We start from the raw sequence: 13,612 nt of genomic DNA, 5'->3' as shown, positions 1-13,612 counted from the left end.
TTCCTGGCCTGCTTCTTTGGGGAATCTTCCAGTTCCAGTGTCAGCAGTGAAGAATTAAGGCGTTATGTTTTCATCCACTCTGTCTATGTCCCAGCAGGTGGCAGCAGTCTGCAAAGCAGGCCACTTTCATTTTAGGATTTCGTGGAACGCGCTCCCACATATCCTGTGCCGTGTTCACCACCTGGTATGATATGATTTGATGTGGCATTTATAACACACCTGTACACAACTGTTTCTGGGCGTGGTAGTATCCTCCCTCATTCTGAGTCGAATTGACTACTGCAATTTACTGTATTTAGCCCAACCTAAGGGCCTGATCCAGCGATTGCAGCTCATCCAGAATTTGGCAGCTCGGGTAGCCACAGGGGCTCCTTGTCAGTACTCACCAACACGTCCCCGAGAACCAACCTAGGATCAGCAGACTGGTAACCCGAGCCTAAAATCGTGTCTCCTCTCTTGAGGGTGACCTTTCTCTTGATGTACTCCTCAATTTGGTTATCTGTGACAAATTAGAGGTGTAATTCAACTGAAAGAGCAAAAAATCCCACAAGAAAATGCCAAACTGTGAAAATAAAGGACGACTTTACCATCTGAACTTGTGCAACAGTAGGTAAACAAGAACAGGGGACAACGCGGACCTGAGGAGCTTTAAGGCACTGCAGATGAACCTATTAGTCGTCTGGTGGACAAAAAAGGCTCTAATGGAAGGAGGATGGTCTGTGATATATGTAAATCGAGAAAATCCAGGAAAATACTGAAAGATCCAGAAGGGAAGGAAGTGGGGTATTAGTAGGTTAGTAGGGACCTGTTCTTGGGTGGCATGAGGGCGCACTATGGGGGTGGGGTGGTACTAGTCCACACTGCAGAGCATCCAAGGACTGAATCCCAATACAGGGTCCAGAAATATCCAAAGAGGTAATCTAAGGAAACAACCATCCGACATGGGCAATCCAAAATCAATCCGAGGGACAGGCCAAAGTTCGTAGCCAGGAGTATAAGGAATGAAGACCAGAAGGAGGATCCAAAAGACAGTCCAGGAAACAAAGTACAGGCTCAAGGAGTATTAGCTTCGACTAGGCACAAAAATGAACAACAAGCACTAACGCTAATCAGAAGCACTGCCACCATTGTAAGGTGACTACTTATGTCTGTGAGTGCGGCAGTACAGTGTGCTGACATTGTGGCTTGCGTCGGATAACCCAGGTGACAAGAGGACGTACCCGACCCGAGGACGCACTGACTGGAGCGCGTCGTGCGTGTATGCTGCTTCGGCGTAGACACCATGGCAATCGCCAACGCTAAAGGAATGGGGGTGCAGAATTATGATAATTGCATAGCAATCTTCATACAGAGTGTCAGATCGTGACACTCCTTGTGGAACCCATATCACTCCACTCTGCGATCTTTGCATTGGCTACCAATATCCAAAGGCATTGATTTTAAATCATCGTGCTTTGTCCATTGAGCCATGTAGGGTGTGGGAGCAGACATAATATACTGAGGGCACTTACAAATTACATTTATTTTTGGGGTATTTAAAATGCACCTAAACAGCAAAAGGTGTTTCAAGGAACAAGACAAAAAGGGTGGGGGTGGGGACAGGGATGAACAATAACAAAAAAACGGTCCTACTAGGTCTTGTGTCATTCGGATCGTGCAAGTGCAGTAACAAGAAGGGCAGGGGAGTTGGGAGGAGAGGGGAAGTTCCAGTCAGAGCAGAATGCGCTAATGCTTAGGAGGGAAGGTAGTGCAGGTAGGAGTGGAGAGCATGCAAGTGCTGGGGAGAGGGACGAAGGGGGGAGGATGGCTCCTGGGCTAAGTGAGTGCTAAGGGGAGGCCAGGTGGACAAGTGCCAGGGGAATGCAGAGTGTGCAGGGGAATAAATGTCCACATGCTAAGTGACAGGACAGGGCTGGATGGGCTCAATAGGGTGCAGGCCCAGCCAGGCTAGTGCAGGGGGAGAAAGCCTGGTAGGTCAAGTGCACGTTAGGGGAAGGGGGTTCTGGGGAGACCGAAGTGCTGGGGGAGTGGGAGAGACCGGGCGAGGAAAGCCTGGTCCCTGCATGGATCAGAAGGAACCAGGCAGCCAGTCAAAGCGACAGAGTGGGGACTTTAGCAGGGCAGGGACAAAGGGAAGGAAGAAGAGAAAAGGAGGGTCTTGAGAAGCTTCCAGAACTTAAGGAGATCCGGCTCAAGTCTGAGAAGGGCAGGGAGACCATTCCAGGGGGAGGCTCCTGCGGAAGAGACAGATCTACCCCACCTTCTGCTTGGAAAAAACTTCTTATCTGCAGAGAGTTGGAGCTAGAAGACCGAAGGGCTCTAGCAGGGAGGTATATAGGGAGAGAGTTTGATGTAGCGGGGCCCCACACCCCAGAAAGCCTTGTGGATGATGAAGAGGGTCTTGAAATTGATCCTTTCAGCATCTGGGAGCCAGTGGAGAGATTTTATGGCTGGAGAGATGCAGTCCCTGGGCTTGAGGCCAAGGATAAGTCTTGCAGTCCTATTCTGGATTAGTTGAACAGGGGTGAAGGGAGGAATTAGGTAGGTTGAGGAAGAGGTTCTTGCAGTAGTCCAGCCTGGAGAGGACCAGAGCTCTAGAGACACTGAGTTTCGGGGGAAGGTGAGGAAAGGGAGAATGCCTCTGAGGAGTCTTCTTGGCAAGGTCCGTGATGTGAGGAGAGAAGGAGAGAGAGGAGTCGAAGATGACACCAAGGTTTTTTGCCTCACAGGAGGGTGAAGGGAGGGGGCCCATGGAGGGCAGCCCAAGTGTAGGAGGGAAGGAGGGAGCTGGAGTCCCAATGAGAATTATCTCAGTCTTACTGGCATTAAGGTAGAGATTGTTAGCAGTGCACCATGCCTGAATAGCAGACAGACTGTCAGGAATGAGAGAGGAAGAGGAGAAGGCAGAGGAGGGAAGCTTGAAGGAGAGTTGTGTGTCGTCTGCATTTATATTTTTATTTTTTTATTTTAATTCTCAGTAACGCGCCTCCTCGCCCGTAGGCCTTAAGGTGCACAAAAAGACAGACTGCAGACAAAGAGAGTGAGAAGCAGGCTCCAGAAAGTCAAGAACAGGACTTAAGGAGCCGTGAAGAGGAAGGTTTTTAGCTTCTTTTTGAAGTCGGCAAGAGATGTAATGATTTTAAGATCCAAAGGAATAGGAATCCAAATGGATGAGGCCAAGACATCAAATACATTTTACTGAATTTAGCTAGGCGAAACCCAGGTTGGCTTAGTTTAGCCTGGTCAAGTGACCTGAGAGATCGTGTAGGCACGTACCGCTGGATGCGCTCAGAAAGATAGCTGGGCACGACCTGGGTCAGGCATCTTAAAAGACACACAATGCTTGACTGGCAGCCAGTGCAGATTTTGGCTGGCTGCAGTGATGGACTGCCTGTTGGAGATGCCTAGCACCGCCCTGACTGCACCATTTTGCGTGACCTAAATTGCGGCCAATTTGGAGTGCCTGCCAACAGGCTGTTTCAATAATCTAGCATCGAGTTAATTAACGCAGAGGCAAGCACAGACATATTGTTCGAAGACAGATAGGGGCAAAGGTGGCCTAACTGCTTGTTGATCCAACCACATGTGGCACAGATCTTGGCTACATGTGGCCTCATAGTAAGCTCAGAGTCCAGTGTGACACCAAGTGTTTTGACATTCCTAACCACTGGAATAGTGACATTAGAAATCAGGGAGGAGGCATATTCCGATGAGAGATTTTTTAACATGTGACTAGAGGCTGTAATGAGAATCTCTGTCTTATCAGTATTAAGGGCCAATGAGTTTGCCATCATCCAAGAATGAATGATGGTATAAATGGCGTTAATGGCCTGAGAGTCCTGGTCATATATCACAGAGTGTTTCAGGATGACCTGGGTGTCATAGGCGTAGTTGGTATTCAGGACACCCAGGTCACCAAGGATCAGAGGAAGGGGGAGGATATAGATGTTAAAGAGAGTAGGTGATAATGAAGAACCCTGTGGAAAACCTTGTGTAAGAAGAGTGGGAGAGGAAGAAGCATTGTGAGTGGCAACTCGAGCAATGCGTGGTCCCAAAAAGGAAACCAGCCATTGTGTGGATAACTTAGAACAGCCCACCAAAGATTGTAACCTAGAGGCTTGAAGGTTGTGGTCGACCAAGTCGAACGCGGCCGACAAATCCAGCAACATAAGTAGTTCTGGATGACCCCGATCGACAATGGCCGCCAGGTTGGATTTTAGATCGAGCATGGCAGTCTCCGTCCCATGACGATGCACGGTAGCCAGATTGACAAGGCCCTAGAATGGAATTGTCTGTCCTCAATACATTTCTGAAGCTGAAGATAAGCCACCCAATCCATTACCTTCAATAACAAGTTAACATTCGTAATGGGGCGGTAGTGCTTGGGCAGACGAGGGTCAAGGTTATCCTTTTTAAGCAATGGAGTGACCCATGCCTCCTTCAGATCAGTTGGTACCTGTCCCTCCATGAAAGATTTGTTGATTACGTTGGTGACCCAGGGGCCGATGGTATCGAGGGACTCAACCAACAACCTGGAGGGGCAGGCGTCACCCTTGCATGTGGTGGGTTTCATGTCTTGGATGATCTTATTGACTTCGGCCACCGTACAAGGAGTGAAGGAGAAAGTTGGCTTGGGAGTGGATTATTGCTTAGTGGGGGTTATACCAGGTGTGGGTACCAAGGTGGGTGCGTCGCAAGAGAGAGACCCCAGAGGAACAGTAAACTCTGTGAAGGCATTGTGAATGGTTTGACACCATGAGGAGTTTTGAACAATGTTGGTCTTAGTATGAGTCTCGCTGTTGAATTTCCGGACGATCGCAAACAGCTCCTTGGAGCTTTATTTGGCTTCACATATTCTGTTGTTGTAATAGGAGGATTTGGCTGAGATGTCAGCAGCCTTGAATTTCTTAACAGCAAGCTGTATGCAGCCAAGAGGGCTGGTGAAAGATGCTTCCACCAGGCCCGCTCAGCTGCTCTCCTAGCATGTCTGAGAGTAAGAATATCCTCAATGAACCAATGATGTGCTAAGGTTTCTGGCTTAACACACTTGGTACAGAGAGGAGCGGAATTCTCTATGATGGAATCTAAGGTGGATTTTATATGCTCGGAAAGGACCGAGGAACTATCGTAGGCCTGCATGTCACCAAGCCTACTTCTCAAGCTTACACAGTTAGGAGAGAAGACAGAGATCAAATGGGCTAGAGGGGCAAGGGAGATGTTGAAAAGCCAAGGCAAGAGAATAGAGCCCTGAGGGACACCACAGGTGAAGAGTGAGATGGAGGAGAGAAAAAGGCCAGTTGAACCTGGGAAGGTCTTTCAGAGTGGAAGGAGGTCAGCCAGTCCAGAGCCAGGTCCGTGATGCCAAGGGTATCACAGAGCCAATTTATAAGGGTGGCATGATTGACCATATCAAAGGCAGAGGAAAGGTCAAGAAGGATGAGAATGGAAGGAGAGTTGGCATCGAGATTAGAGAGCAAGTCTTCACGGGTGTTCAGGAGTGCAGTTTCTGTGACTCTGGCAACTCTGAAACCAGACTGGTGATCGTGGAGACAACCAACAGATTCAGTGTAGTGGATAAGATGGGGAGATGGCCAGCTTCTTCAAGAGTTTGCCCAGGAAGGGGGTGATGGAGATAGGGCAGTAGTTAGCCGGACAGGAAGGGTCGGCAGAAGGCTTTTTGAGGCGAGGGTGTACAAGGGCAGGGATGTCATTTGGGGGTCGCACCTGTGACCCCTGAGGTCTCCCTTGCTATGCCTGTGGTCTCTCTAGCTACCACTACAAAAAAAAAATCTTTAATTGATTCTCCTGACCTGTGGGCAATGCCATGTGCCTCGTTGTTTTTTTGGAGTGGCAGGCTTTCTTGTTCGGGCCTCTTAAAAAACAGGGGGGTTCCACAAGTGTAACACTTTCAGCACATTTTTACCTTAAATAAGATACAATAGGAATAACAAATAATGTATCTTTCTGGAATTTTAAACAATAATTACTAGACTCATTAAAGGCACACTACAGGTGGTGAGTCACTGATTTAGTATGTTCTTAAACACCTCAAATTCACAATGCAGCCAAAAACTTGATCATCACAAGACATTCCATCTCAGTGTACTTAGCCACTTGACAAAATCATTGTGACTAAAAGCTTGTGTACAGTGTAGAAATGTTTGACCATAGCACATAAAGTGGCACTTGATGTCATTGTGCCACAATTAATGTGTTGCTGTAATGTATCTATCTTTCCCATCTCCCTGGCATGCTGTTCAGGATGTTTGTTTGCATGTATGAGGTAACTAGTGCCCCGAGTATGGGATGCCGTGTGAGTGCGTTGCTTTCCCTTCGCTACTCTAAATTCTTGAATACCCAGTTATGAACCCTCCCAATGGTATGTATTTTGCCAAACTCTGAAGCCTGAAAAGTAGATCCACGCAGGCTTGACATGTGGCCAACTTTGTACCAGACCTACAGTTGAACTGGCCTGCTGTTAAATCTCAGTTACCAGTTTATTGGTATCCACTACAGAGTGTAATTTGCTTTCTAGAACATTCAGAAATGTAATTGCTCATTTTACTATAGCTGGTAAAATAGCTCAGTGGGTTGAGCGCTCACTGCTGCAATGTGTATGTGTGTGTGTGTGTGTGTGCGTGTGTGTGTGCGTGTGTGATCTTCAGGTTGCAGGTTTGAATCCCAGCAAGGCCAACTCAGCCTTTCATCCTTCTGAGGTTGATAAATGAGTACCAACACAGGTTGTGTGATATTGTATGTATATTTGTTCTATATAAAGCGCTTAACCGTAAGTGCTATATAATAACACATCATTATCAATTGGCCTGGTAATTTGGTAATATGGGCCTAATCACACTGATATTAACAATACATATGGTGATCCATTCTTGTATGAAATGTATATCACATTACAGTGATATCATAACAATTTCTTTGTAGTGTACTTAGGATCAATGCTATGTGATAACACTTCCCGTTTTGTCAAGGGGTGAAAGGTCATATTCATCACTTCCTGTGATGTCACTTCAGGGCGGGGTTAAATGACATCACTTTATGTGATGTTATCAGGAGGGTCAAGGGTCATGTGATGTCACTTCCACCACTCCCTGGCATTTTGGTGAAATGACATCCCTGTACAAGGGAGTGCTTAAGGAGTGACAGGAAGGACCCATGGGTAAAGGAGTGATTGCAGAACTCAGCCAAGGCTGGAGCAAGGGAGACAATGTTGTCCTTGATAGTTCTGGAGGAGCAGGGGAGCACCTGTTTGGATGAGATTTCCATAGAGTGGACTTGTCTAGAAACCTCTTCAGGTAATATGGGAGAGAAAGAGGAGAGTAGGAGGGAAGGGGGAAGAGGGGCCAAGGGAGGACTGAGAGCGGGTGAGGGAGAAGCGAGTGATGTAGGCAGGGATGTAGTTCCAATTAGGCCTTCTAGGCCCAGGCCTAGGGGGACATATTTTCATGGTGCAGAATATTTCAGTGTGCATTCCAAAAAAGAAATATGAGAAAGCATTTCTTGGAATGTCTTTGCAGGCACTGCAAAGCAAGGAGTGAGCAAGGTCAGCCGAGCTGGTGCAAAAGGTGACACATGGCAAGGCATTGACGCTGTGCTCCAGCCTGCAGCACTTTTGGAAATGTGTGCCCACTTCACACAAGGGCCTCCTCACTTGTCAGTACATATTTTGTTGTCAGAGAAGAGTCCACGTACACAAGTTATATGCAGCGTTGGTGTATTCTACTTCAATGGCAGGATGCGGGCAGAGGTCCTCCCGTGCTGTTGCACCCCCTCGCCTTCATTCTTGCAGGGTGACTGCGCTAAATAAAGTAAGTACAGTGAGTTTAACATCCTTTGCTGGCCAGGTCAGTGAACTTACTTCTCTAGCCATTTCATCTGTGATGTATTTATGTGTGCAAAGGTCTGCTAATATTTCATGAAGGGAACACTCTGAATGCAAGTGACTGTACAGTTAAAGCACTAGATGGGGCAAGCGTAGGAGGAAGGAATTCAAGGGGGTCTCACATTGAACCATGGCAGGCTAAACTTGTCTGTTCCAAGTCCTTTCACAGCACTGTTGGCAAGTGTTTTTAGGTGTCACGTGATTTAAAACATTTTATTATGAGCACAATCATTGTCGCAACGTTTGTGGGTGTGTATCTATCTATGCAAAGCAGGTTTTGGACTGGGTCATAAAATTGTCTCGGGCACCAATGAATAAGTGACCCACAGCTGCAAATGGCAATTCATTCCTTTTGTGACAGACTGTTTGAGTACTACCCATGGGGAGGTTTTTGATGCAAATTGTGCATTTTAAAGAATATTTATTGAATAACACTGGTCAAAACTACTAGCCATCTGGTGAAGTACCTTATGAAACTTGCCCACTTTGACCAAAAAACTGGCCCACGCTAGCATTTTGTGTTGTTGGTTCAGGCATTGCCCTTTTGCCCTATAGGTCAGTCCAAGCCTGATAGAAATGTACCTAAACCGATTATCTTCAGAATGAAAAAGATGCAAAGACCTCCATTATATCTGGGGCTGGATAAGCCAATTGCACAAGTGCAGCAAAGAAAAATAATGTACCCCTCAAAACATATCCTTCCTTTACATGATTGTGCAATATTCTAGAGACCCTGGAGTGCACAGATACATAACAGAGGCAGGCAATTGCTCCTTTTAATATTTAATATTAGAACCAGTACACTACCCTGCATGTACTGTTGGAATACATCCACTGTTGCCAACTTGCCAAATTAGTACAGAGTGACATTTATTGCAGTGGTGGTGATGTTACCTGCTTTACGTTTTGTAACCTTGTTTTTTGCTCCCTACAGCCCAATCCCTCTTGCAGCTTTCGAAGGCCACACCAGAAGTGAGCAAATGGCGGTTTCAGACTATGGGCCCTCCTCCACACAGAATATCAGAAGTATATACAATATAAAGTGTCACCAACGTTGATAGGGATTTATTGGGTGTTTGATTTAAGGAATGATGTGCGTTGTTATTCTTAGTTTTCCAATTCATCAATGAAAGATTGATCTGTTGTAAAAAGAGAGCTGTAATTTGGAACTAGGAAAACCGCATTATAATATCAGCTATAGTTAAAATTGTGTGACCCTGGTAAAATTGCTGTATACAATTTGAATGCTAGGTATTGGCCTCTGATTCAGGGGCTATGGTCAGTACAATTTATGGTCTAATATAGCGGTAACAACAACTTCCCAAAAAAGAGAGGGAGAGAGAGAGAGAAACAAAAAAAACAAAAAAAAACCTAGAAGAAAGCCCAAATACACCACTAGGTGTAGAGGAGAGAGAGGACGGGATGTCCTGAGTTTTAGAAATGGAGAGGCCAGAGAAGTGCAGAGGACCAGGGAAAGCAGAGGAGAAATTGAGACTGCAGTAGGATTTGTGAGTTCCTTGCAGATTTTGAAAAGTTCAGCCATTTTGTTAGTGGCCCCAGAGATGCGGGCTTGGATAGAGGCCCTCTTCTTCGGGCAGATGGAAAGTCTGTATTGTCTTTGGAGAAGGCAGCAGGCTTGTTTGTCAGACGATGTGCTAGAAGCCTGCCACTTCCGCTCAGCTGCTCTGCATTTGCGTTTCAGGGAGGCCAGGTCAGAGTCATACCAGGAGTTGCGCTTGGAGGCAGGTTGCATGCAGATCCTCATGACAGGGGCAGCGGTCAAATTCTGACTTTACCACTTAACCAAAATGATCCTGGGTGAATCATTTAATCTCACTGTGCCTTACCTGCCAAAATGAGGTGCCCCTATAAGTGATTCAGTTTGCAGTATGAGCTATTCCAGCAAGGTCTCACTCATGGTTTAACAGATTGGCAGGGCAGGGGTTGGGGCCCGCCAAGGAGACACACACACACACATCTTTCATTGGAAAATATAAGGCCACATTTGTTGAAAGAAATTCTGCCAGACAATGATGTAGAGGGTGGTGGCCGGAGGACAGCGCCCCCTTCTACCTGCTACGTCCCACCGGTGGTAATACCAGGAGGATGGAAACCCCGTCAACCAGCACTGTATGATACCTGATCCTACCCTGGGCTCTCTCTCCTGCATGCTAGTACTCCCTCGAACCCTTAACTCAATTGAAATGGGCTGCAAATTTGCAAAAAAAATACAATTTCGTGCATCAAACAAAATGCCCTATTTCTTGCTTCAATATTCTGGAGGGGGTGAGGGGTCTGTCTTTCAGAACAAGATGGCAGGACCACAAGCACGTCCTTTGTGGCTTCCTGGGAGTAGCCAAAGTGTTCAGGAAGGTATTGCTGAGCACACACCATCTGAGATGGAATAAGGACTGGAGGCCTTGTTGCTGCGTCCTGGCAGAGGATTGGCAGGGATCATCCCAGATTCTCCCCAGCCAGGCCAAGAAGAAGGTGGGAGCAGGTTGGGGTAGGGGAGTAAATGGGAATGGTGTTCAGGTGTGATGATGGGATATGACTGAGGGGTGAAAGGCGAAGGATGATCAGTTAGAACAGAAAGGAGAGAGCAGATGGGAAAGGAAGATGGGTAGATTGATATTGCCACACTATTTTACCTGCTTCTCTTTTGCTTTATACTGTGAAGAGGAAGTGCCAGGCATCATTCGCACTCCAGCCACCCCCTTTGAAGGGCCAGGAACGTTCACACCAAAATATGTGACGTATGGAGAACAGATAAACCAGCAGAGAGCCGCAGTTGGACTCTGCCCAGTGCCTTTAGGAATAACAGCACCTATTGAAGTACCGACACCTAAGCAAACCTGGACAGTAAGGTACCCATTGAGAAGACCATATCTACAGACAAGACAAAAGGACGTTTGTCAGAATGAAATACCTGAAGAAGCCAAGAAGATACTAAAGGAAGACGAATGGTGACATCATAAGAAATCAGACAGACGCACATATAGCAGATATAATGATCTGAGAATACCGACAAGGAGACGAAATACCATGGATAAGTGACATTTGAGCCTAAGATGAAACAGTTGATTTCAAGATGAAGAAACCTATGCCATATGCACAATGAAGATATTAAGTCAGTTTAAACGTGTACAGATGCAAGGAACCGCAAGAAGCAAAGAAATCATGAAGCTTGCTTATGCTTAGTAGTAAATTAGATTGCGGCAAGCGCCAACTATACATATATCTACCTCAAAAGCACTTTATAGATGAGTGAAACTCCACTACACACATGAGCACAATTGAACAGAGGTTACTAAAGGTCTTTAGAGGAGAGTGTTGCAGCAAACAAATCGAGAATTAAGACGGAGAGAAACCCAGCTGAAGGCAACCATGCAAAGAAGCCAAGGTCGTATCAGGCTGGAATAGGCTAGCAATGGACACAATTAAAAAGAAAAGGAACAGAGTACCCTGTTCAGCAAGGTCGAGATAAGACACAGATGGTAGATGACTGGCAGAAGTAAATCAAATACACAAAATTTCATGAAGAAGAGGCCGATTTCACAGTGTCCTAATCATGTGGCAAGGCAGACAGGCAGGGATGAGACTTTCACACCTACGCATGGAGCCCTGCCGTACCCATACTCCTTGACTTTCTCAGACCAAGAAGCAGACTCAAGGCCAAACTACAAAGCAGTAATTGACACACGACCACTGAGGTGATGAATGGTTGTAACATAATTGGAGGGAAGCTGGGGTGCAGATTTACTCCCTGCACCTGGCTAATTATTTTGCAGGCTGCTAAGCGCAAGTGGAAAAGTATGAGTGGGATTTATGCCAACCCAATCATAGTGGACTGTGTAATCTAGGGTCCTATAGAGAGTAGAGCCAATGGGACGCCGTACTTTTAGTGATGTTTACAGTAGCCATTTTGAAGGAAGGGCTTAGTTGCCCCACCTGACATTTATTATCCAATCCCCTCTCCTCGTTACCATATACAGATATAGTACCTATGTTAGAGTTACCTTCCTATAACCAATCAAGTTGCATGTTAGGTTTTTAAGATTACACATCAATGATGACGTGTTTTTGGTACAAATGGTGTGTTTTTTTCTGAAATTAATTGGAGTTTAAGCGAGAAGGAAGATCGAGCGTTTGCTGATGTTCATTGAACTCCCCGTTTTTTGTACTTGTCATTAAACAGACTCCCTTTGCCAAACTATTGAATTGTCATTATTATTTGGTGCAAGAGTACGAATCTGCATCCCCATCTATCTCAAGGGTGCTGCTGCTCATCTTAAAGGGCTGTTTGGAGTCCAGCCAGTTCAACTGATTTAATAGCTGAATTATAGCATTATGTTAAAAAACAGGTACATTGCTTTTGTTGTTAGGGCATGATTCATTGGGATTCATCTCTAAGGTTTGCTCAGGGCTCTGCAGTCTACCGATTTTAGCTTCAATGCTTTGGAAATAGTTTTCCTTATGGAGATGGGGGAGCAGATGGAAGCTGAAGTGAGAAGACAATGGACAATCAAAGTAGTGAGGCAGCTAAAGGGAGGAAACAAAGGAGCAGATGGAAGAAGAGAGCAGCTACTTTGGAAGGGACACTGGAACTGTGCAGTAATGAAATCATCCCTCCCTTCTGCTCATGTTAACAATATAGATTGTGTATGATTCTTGAACTAGCCAGTGAAAGGACTTGACCAATGAAAATATGCAGCATCATGATGACATAGAGTTTAGAAGGTTTTGGTAACAAATAGGCTACAAACAGATAATTATTATTATTATGGCTGGATACAGGAGAGACCCCAACTGGAAAGTCATGAGTCCATAGAAGCTGCATAAAAGATGATTCATATTCTCAAGAGATGAGCCCTGTCAATTTAGGAACCTGTGCAGATCTGCTTTTGAGACTTGTTGATTGAGAGGTTTCAATCTGAGAGGGTCGAGGCAGATTTCCAAAATTGGAAGCACCATTTAAAGTGAGTATATATAAAAATCCCCAATTTAAATCTAAATTGCCCTTCAGTCCTTCCCATGCTAAATCCCCGGATTGGGTGGTCTGAGAGAACTACGGGACACTAGTTTCCAATAGAACACAAGAGCATTGTAAAGTAAATGCACATTGTAATTTAGTGCAAGATGAGATTTGATTTCAATAAAACCAGTTGCATTTTTGTATTGAGTGTGCACTATAAAACTGATAGCACTTCTGTGCCATCTAACCCCGGATTAGCTCCTGTAAAATAAATCCAATTAAATTGAACCCGTGTGTTTCCACAGGCATAGTTGAAAATACAGACTACAAATTAACCAAGTTCATAGCCTGACAGAGGGTTATTGAAAATGTGCAGCCTGTGGAGGCTGCCAATATTTAAACAGATGTTCATGGATGAAAGGCCGATTAAAAGGAGACATTTCTATTTCTCTAAGAATAAAATTGAATGTAAATACCAGGAAACCCCTTCTGAAACTGTGCAGAGGGACCCATTTGTGAAGGGGGGGGTTATTTGTTCAGTGAAGGAGGGGCGGGTAATTATACATATTCAATACAATCTGAGAACCATTCTCCTAGTTTGGAGCTGGGTGAGCTGAAGCTCAGTGTGCTCTAAATTGGTGCAATTGCTTCGCTAACCTGAGAGAAATGCAGCGGTTTGCAGTAATTTACTAGGAGCTTACTTTAAATGGCATACCTGCCCCAGCCGACCTCAGCACCAT

The sequence above is a fragment of the Ambystoma mexicanum genome, chromosome 11 (genome assembly GCF_040938575.1).
Source record: "Ambystoma mexicanum isolate Mex_15411 chromosome 11, UKY_AmexF1_1, whole genome shotgun sequence".
NCBI classification, from domain to species: Eukaryota; Metazoa; Chordata; class Amphibia; order Caudata; family Ambystomatidae; genus Ambystoma; species Ambystoma mexicanum.
This window is presented reverse-complemented; position numbering follows the sequence as displayed.